We start from the raw sequence: 8,411 nt of genomic DNA on the forward strand, positions 1-8,411 counted from the left end.
GCAGTCATGCAAATGCTCAGTGCAGGGCCTGGAGGGCAGGAGTCCACACCAGCATCCCCAAGGCTGTGAGGTCTGAGTGCATCTGCAAGCGCTGTAGGAGCAGCCCCTTCCCACAGGACACTTGGTGTGATGGAGGAACCTTTAGGCCCCTCCAGGCTCTCTGTGTGCAGTCAGGGCTGGCAACACAAACAAAGGGGCTGAGAACGGGTTGAGCACCAGCCAAGCTGCCTGTCCTGCCACCCCAGCTCTGAGGCCACTGGTATGGCCTCTCAAACCTGGTTTTGAGGATCAGGCTGTGTGGACAAACCATGGCTGCTCAGCTCTTTCAGCAAGGGCATCTCTGTCTTCACGCTGTCAGGAGAAAAAGCACCTGCTGAGCCCAAGCTGTCCCTTAACACCACATCCTTCTTCCCAAGGCTGAAAGATGCAGTTTCTCTCATGCAGGACGTTTCTCAGAGGAGGAACAGGGGCTTGCAGGCAGTTTGCTGGCTTAGGGGAGAAGGAAAAGGAGACATATACAACGGTCACTAAACCTCACAAAGCCTGATGTTTGTAAGTCTGGAGATGGACTGTAAGGCTGAAGTGTGGAATTAGCTCTGTGTTAGACATCTGTGAGTCTATACCTGAGAGAAACTGCCTGGGGAGGGGCAGCAGGTGCTGGCTGGGCATGACCCTGGATCTTGGCACTACTGTGGGCTTCTCTACTAAAGGGCCAAACAGCGGCTGTTGCCTCCAGCACCTCCAGCCACAGCTCTCTTGCTGTGCACAGCCTGGGGCTGCAGGCTAGAGCAGCCTCCTGGCAGGAGACTGAATCTCCCAGGAGGAGACCACCTCAGATAGCCATGAAAGCCCTTGTTCCACTCCAGCCCCAGAGGCAGTGGCTGCCACTGGGACACTCCTGGAGGCCGCAGACATTTCACTGATCCTCTTTCCGGTGTCCTGCCCCAGGGCAAGGAGCAGATGCATCAGCTTTCATCCTAAACCCCACAGGGCTGTGGGGCTCAGGCACTCAGAAAGCACACATCAGCCCTTCCCTAGGGCTACTTTCTGCTTTCAGCAGTAATACTGAGATGTTCTAATTGCTGGCTTATTTCTGAGCCCTAAACCACACCCTGGTCCTGCTGCATGGCTTTCTCTGCAGTCACAGAAGATCAAAGGTGGAGAATTTCAACCTAATTTCTCTGGATGGGTAAGAAAGGCCAGCTGCTCTCTTCCTTTGCCACTTCCCCAGAGGCTGAAGGTGGATTTTCTCCCCCCAGGGTGAAGTCCCAGCCTTGCAGGGGCAGTTCCCCAGCCTCCTCTCCCACAGGAGCCCCCCAACAAGGGCAAACCCCTTGTGTCTAGCCATGCTCCCAGCACTGTGAGCTGCAGGAAGCTCCCACTTCCCCCCAGTAAATGCCAAGCCATTGTCCTTCCACAGGGGGCTGGGTCAGGCTGCTCCTCACTCACACCTGCTGCCTTTGGCTGAAGGAGACTGGGGGAATCTGGAGAAATGGGGACTAGGAACAGCACCGGGTCTCAGCTGTGCCAATGTCGTGGGGAAAGGATGGGTCCCGCATGCTGCAGTGTGACCCAAGAGACTGCTTCTGCTCGCTCACCTCTGCCAACCAGACCTACCAAAACTGTGATTCAGACTGTCACTCCAACTCCAAGCACACTCTTCCTCCTCTACCTTCCACAGCCTGCATCATGGGAGCTGGCAAAGTTGTTCACTAGCAAAGCTGTGCACTCCCTTCCTCCCACCCGTGCAGGGTCTGAGCTGCCTTGATGCCCATCCCCTTGGCACCAGGCCTGCAGTGACTTCCCTGTTTGCTCTACTTGTGTCTCTCTCTTGCCTGCTTCTTTGCTTCTTCCCTTGTTCCCCAGTGGTTTTCCAACTCAGGAGCTCACCAGACCCTTCCCAGCAGGCAGACACATACGGAGCATGTGGGGGATCCATGTGCCAAGGAGAAGGGTGCAAAGAAGTGGCCAAGCCAGCCATGGTACTGAGGAGGAGGATAATCCTTCTGGGGGCAGGATTTGTCCTGCAAGAAGGTATCAGGAGCAGTGGCCAGAGGGATGTCCAAAGTCTGACCTCAGCAAGGACAAGCAATGCAGCCCGCACTAAAGAGGGATTTGGCCAGGCCTCATCCCCAGTGGGGACATCAGTGTCACAGCCATGATGCTGCACTGCTGCCTTGGAAGAACTGAGCAGGCAGCAAGGAAGGAGCAGGGAGATCTCCAGACCTCCAGTGTGGCACTTAGAGCTGCTAAAAATGATAGCTGTGGGGAGGGAGTGCTGGGTGCTGTAAGCTGTGTCATGTTTGGGTGGGACTGCAGCAGGTGAGCAGAAGGGCAGCCCCGCCTTGAGAAATCAGAGATACTTCAGGTCACAGACCCACATGCCAGAGTTCCTGTCCAGCCCCTTGATGGAGCTAAGGGGCAGAGAGTGGTAGTCATGCAAAGTTGTGGTGTGCAGCCAAATCACACCTGACCACCTGAAAATACACTGTGAGCTCCTGAATTGCTGATGTTGCCTGTTTTGGGGGCTTGAATTGACAAAACTGTGGCTCCAGCTTGGTCACCTCCACGACAGAGCCTTCCAGGTGCTTCCCACTCCAGAAACACCATGGCAGCTTCCAAAAGGCAAAAACACCCTGTAAATTTTATCTGAACCTGTGGGGCAGCTGTCAAGCCTGGGCAGGGCAGTGCGGTGCAGGCAGCCAGGCACGTAAGGCATCTCGCCATCCCCCATCGATTTGCCAGTTTATTTCCAGGTTTGTTCACCGTGGCACAGAAGGAGCAGTGGTGCTCACCCCACCATCAGCTCAGTGCCACAGCCAGTGCTGGGGCCCCAGATTTTCATTTCCAGACTACTGGCAGAGGGAAACCCCAGGGGACCTGAGGTCACTTCTGAGCAAAAACAATAGTTGTGCATTTGATGGCACTGACAGAATGGTGGAGAATGGGACCTTAAGAAAAAGGAATCTCACCAGATACGTGTGCTAACCCACCAGAGCTGGCAGTAGCCAGTGGAGGCTTTATGTCCCAGGGAACATCATCTATGTCCCCAGAGAGGACAGCCAGCTCCACGTGGGCATGCTTCCCCATGCCAATGGGCATGCTACTGGATGAAACACTGACTGCAGAATAGAATGCTGGCTGGCATGTTCCCAGGCCCTTGGCAGCACCTGCTGCTGGCAGGGCTCTGTGGGCTGGGGACGGACACAGCTCATCACAGGGTCAGCGATGTGTATGTGACCCCAACTTTGGCACTGTCCCCACTTGCAGAGGCACTGCATTAAAGGAGGAACTGAATGGGCTTTGGTGGGGTGAGGCCAAGGTATGTCTGAGTCCCGGGGGGATTTTCACTCCCAAAGGAGGAGGCTGAGCTGGTCAGGCAGCCACCCTTGAGCTTGTGCCAGGGAGGCAGCACTCAGGTGCCCCCTCCACTTGGCTGGGGAGAAAAATCTGCCTAACCCAAGAGGGTCGTTGAGTGCTGGGCCACGGGTACAAGGCACTCCCAGCCACGCTGCAATTTCCCGGGAAAGCGGCCCCCTCTGGCATCCGCCCCTTCCCGGGAAGGAGAGGCTGCTGGGGGCCGTGGCCCTGGCACGGGGATGCCGGTTGCTCCCTCCCACGGCTTCCCCTTTTCTCAGAAAGCCTGGAAACCAAAGGTGAAAGAAGTGGGTGGAAACTTGCGCTGCCGTCCAGGAAGAGAAGTGAGTGAGTAAGTCGGCTGCAATATTTAACAGTGCCTCCGGCCCCGCCGCCCGCAGACCCGCCTCGACGGGAGCCGAAGCTGTCGGGTGAGTGCCGGGGTCAAGGGAGGGTCTGTGCCGGAGCGGGGGGACCGCTGTGGCTAGAATGAGGGGATTTCTTGGCTGCTGCTCTCCCCAAGGAGCCGCAGCCCGGGCGCTGCAGAGGGCGGCTCTGCCCGTGCCGAGCAGCGGGGACGTGGTGACGTCTCTCGGTTGATGGCAGCGCACCCGCCCGCGGCTGCGGGAAGCGGGACAGGAGGTGTCGGACACCGTGTGTGTGCATGAGCATCTTCACTTCTATCCACGGCTTTTTTGGTAACCTGCAAAACCGGACTCATGCGTCTCATACTTTAAACGGCGGGGGGCATGTTCCCGGGAAGACAAAGTGAAACTACCTGGAATAATGCTGCAGCCATCATGTCAGCGCCGTGCCGGTGGCTGTGCAGCACCCAGAGGACTCCGGTGCTTGGGCCTAGACACGTCTTAGTTAATCAGTAACTCCCGGGATAATTAGCTGGAAATGCCAAAAGGAGGGCGCTTCTGCTTTTTCTTTTTTTTTTTTTTAAGCCATATAGCAATAAATCATTAACCTCTGAGCGCTGGAGCTGCCTGGGAGTCACGTCCGCTCTGGAACAGTGGCCTGTGTTTTGTCTCCCCCAGGAGCGAGGGAGAAGGCAGCGCTCCAGCCTGTCCCATGGACCCACAGGGGGGAGGAAGCGGAGAGCGAAAGGCAGAAAGAGCGCAGTGCCTCTGCAGCTCAGGGCTGAACTGCTGCGGTGCAGCTCTCCAGCTGAGAGTGAGCTTCTGCTTCTCTGTCCTCCCATCGCCTCCAGCGGGGCTTGCCATGGGGAAATCTGCTTATGTGGCCGTTTCTGCTGTGCTCCACAGAGAAAGCCCCACAGCAGCAGTATCCTCCTGGGCACCTGATTGTCACAGTGTCTCTTGACTCACCATCATTTTGGGCTGAGGTCAGGAGCCTTGAGGAGCTCTCAACGTTTGGCCAAGGGCTCCAGCTCCAAGGTCAAGGGAGGCAGGTTGCAGTGGAGCTATGAAACCCCCACCTGCAAAGGTGGCAGCTGGCCTGATGCAATTCCCCCGGGGTTGAGCTGGGGCAATGGTCATCCCACAGTGCCGTGCTGCAGCCTGACCCTGACACAGCCTCCAGAAAACACAGGATCAGGTCAGGGCAGGGCACCTTCACACCAGCAAAATACCCATCACTGAGGTGGCTCCCACATCTCCATTCATCCCTGCTCTTCCAGGTATTACCTGGCACCCCACTTCAGTGCAGACCCCCTAGCTCTTGGGATAATCCCAAATACACAGGGCCAAATCCAGCCCTGGCCCTGCCTGGGTGAATGAATACAGGACAAAGCTGGGTCCGGAAAACCAAGGAGCAAAAGCAGAGCATGTGATGTTTTGTGGATGCCATGCCATGGGCACGTTGCTTACAGGAGCAGCCAGGAATGAAATCAGAATTGGAGCTTGTCTGAGTTTGCATTTGAATCATTTCTTTCCCAGCTCATCCCCCATGAGCTTTCCATTGCACTTGGATCAAATTGTTTCTGGTGCATTTTGGCAATGGGGTGCCCCAGTCCCAGCAGCCCCAGGTAGGATGCCAAAAGTATCGTGCTGGAGCTGTCCCTGCCCCACAATGGGGAGGATGAGACATGGGGGAATTCATGCCAGATGGCTGCTGGGCTGTCCAACTCAGCCCCAGCACCCACATCCCTGGGCCATGACGCAAGGGAAGTCGGACTAACAGGGAAGGCTTATTGGTGTTGACCCCCATCCTGCTCACCTGCCTGTCTGCTTGAAACCCTTCCTCTTTCTTTGCAAATCAGTCCACAGAGGAAGATGAGGAGGAAGGCTTTTCCTTGGCCTGCACCTTTCAGTTTCTGAAAGTAATGTTTGCTAAGAGCAGCAGAGGGATGAAGGCAGATGGATGGCACTTTGAACAGCAGACATCCATCAATAATGTGAAGTAAATGCCTCAGAGGAGAGTTTTACATCTTAAAAAATGAAATACAAAGGTTTTCCATGCACTCAAATAGCCATGGACTGCAGGGTAGCATCCCCATGGGCATGAGATGGACAACAAGCAGCCCCAAAGCATCCAAACCCTACCAACCATTTTGGGCTGGCAGGTGCTTCCACATGGCTGCAATGTCTCTGCCAGGCTGCCTTCCTGCCCACTAGATTGCACAGGTGGCTGCCTGCAGAACAAGGGGAGGAGGAGGAGAAGGGAGATCAGAGTTTGAGGAGCTCAGAGCTATTGAAAACTCTCTAACCTTGACCACCTGCTGCAGGGTGGGGACCCTGGTGTAAGCTCTGCTTTACCCCATCTCCCTCCACTGCTGCCCCTCCAGGCAACCCCTTGATACTGCTGCACATGGTCCCTGGAATATACCAGAGCTGGCACTTTCAGCCTGGAATTCCTCAGCTTTTGCAACAGGGTTTGGCTGCCTTGTTACGTGCAGCAGGATGGTGAGTTCATGCTGCCCCAACTGAACTGTATTTCCCAGAGGAGGGATTAAAATAGAGCCCTGGGCCAGCAGTTGAGCAATCATGGAGTTCACTGCTCGTGCAACAGTCGCTCAGTGCTTCCCCCATTGAAATCTTTGCCCGTGCTCCAAAGTGGTGTGTGTCATTTCCCGTCTCTTCTGCTGACATACAGGCAAAGAGCTGGAATCCTCTTCTGGTGCTTACTCCTGCCTGAGCCACTGTCATCACAACTGTGCCAAATATTAGCTCAGTCCCCAGGTTTGAAAGTGAACATTTACTGAGGGGTGAAGCTGCCCAAAGCTGCCAGCAGCATCAGCAGCTCTGTGGGTGTTCGGGGGATCCCCGTGTGTCCCTCAAGTCTCCCCCTCCCTGCATGTGAGCTTTGCAGCCCAAACCAGAGGGTGGGGGCAGTGGGCAGCAAAGGGCTTGTATGTAGTTGTGGGATGCACCAGCAAGTCCCAGGATAACTCAGATGGAGACCAGTCCCTCCCTGAATCCACTCTGAGCTATCTGGAAAAGGCCTTTCACTCTACACAGAATTACCCTGTGTCCCTTCCCACTTCCAAATGGGCAGAAAGCCCCTCCATCTCATGGTCCACCCATGGTAGCACCTGCTGCACAAACCATTGCCCTCAGCTGGCACCTCCCAGTTCAAGAGTTTTCTGTGGGCACTGGTTTCAGTATGAATGGAGCAGAGGGTCAGTGCCTGGAAGTGCTGGGCTGCTCCTATAGGACTAAGTATCCCCCTGGCACAGCTTGCCCCTTTTCAGACACACACACCGAGGAAAGAACATTTAGGAAGAGCAGTTTAGACCAAGGGATGTGTGACACCTGCACACAGAGCAAATACATAGGGGGTTCTCAACACACCCACCAATACCAGTCCTAGGTGGCAGAAATGGTGTTTCTCTTACAGCTCTAGCAGGTTTGCAGAGCTCAGGGCTGACCTGAAACTTTGCAATGACTCCAAACAGCATATGTTGAAGCAGTGGAAAAAAAAAAAAAAAAGACCCAGCCAACTTAAGCAAAGTTTCCAAAGAAAGCTGTGTCTGTCTGTGCCACTTCTGGGGTGAGAGGTGCCAGAGTCTTCTCCTTGTGGCAGCTCCCAGTTGCAAAAATCTGTGTCAGCTCAGTGCCTGCCCTGTGTCAAAGATATGATGAGCTCTTTGCTATTTTTTCCCCCTTGCAGATGGAGACACAGCTGGCTGGAGCTGGGGAAGCTGACTCGCACTGGCTGCTTGGCTCTGAGAACTGAATTCCATAGGCGTTAAAGCCTCCAAAATGCCCTATGGATTCAGTTCTGCAGCTGGGCAGCAACTGAGCCTCAAACCTTCAGGAAGAAAAGGCAACTGTGAGCTCTTCCTACAAGGAATATGTAAATCTTTGCTCCTGCACAGAGACCAGATTAGGGGTGGAGGGGAGTTATGGCCATCACAGAAATATCTGCTATCAAAGAGCTACTAGAGGTTTGTGGCACATCTTCCCCCAAGGGAAAAAAACCACACAACTATAGAATGTTTTCTTCCTTCTGGAAGTGAAATGGCATTTTAGAAAATAAATACATTACTACCTCCTGATGTACTGCAAGCAATTGTGAGCCTCTTCTAAAAATACACATTGTCAGAACAACAGCCTGGGTGTGCCCAGCAATCTCCTGTTCAGAGTCCAGGCAGCAAAACCAAACAAAACTTTGGAGAAGATAAACAGGACAGGATGAGTAAAGTTAAGGGTTATGCCCTCTGTCTCCCTATGGGCCTTGGAGATGACCCCTGCAGCAACACATATTTAGAGAAGGTATTTGTATAGGCAACAGGCTCTCTGTTTTCACCCATCCATCACATACCTCTGGGAGACCCTGGCTGTGCCCCTTGTGTTTTGGGGGCATTTCCACTTTAATATGGTGTCATGCTGCCACCAGGAACCTAACAGCTGGAGGAATAGCATTTAGGATAAGCTATTGTGCAAGTCCTTGTAATTTATGTAGCATTTCAAAATCACTGTATGGCAAACCCCATGCTCTTTCTCACCTTGCCTAGAAGAGCTAGTTTGCACCTCTTCCAGGATCTCACCTAAAGCAGCCCCTACCCATGGCAGGCAGCATCCAGTACTGACAGCTCAGCTGTGTCCCACAGCAGCTGCAGAGGATGGGGAAAAAGCTCCTTCCCA

General features: G+C 54.2%; 1 long non-coding RNA gene across 1 annotated transcript; it reads left to right on the forward strand.

The window, feature by feature from the left end:
- The first annotated feature begins 3,651 nt into the window (after positions 1–3,651).
- On the forward strand, positions 3,652–7,822 carry LOC132330035 (uncharacterized). The gene is made up of 2 exons (XR_009487215.1): positions 3,652–3,788; positions 7,435–7,822. It is a non-coding gene; the product is annotated as an uncharacterized LOC132330035 (long non-coding RNA).
- Positions 7,823–8,411: the final 589 nt, after the last annotated feature.

Source organism: Haemorhous mexicanus, chromosome 7 (assembly GCF_027477595.1).
Source record: "Haemorhous mexicanus isolate bHaeMex1 chromosome 7, bHaeMex1.pri, whole genome shotgun sequence".
NCBI classification, from domain to species: domain Eukaryota; kingdom Metazoa; phylum Chordata; class Aves; order Passeriformes; family Fringillidae; genus Haemorhous; species Haemorhous mexicanus.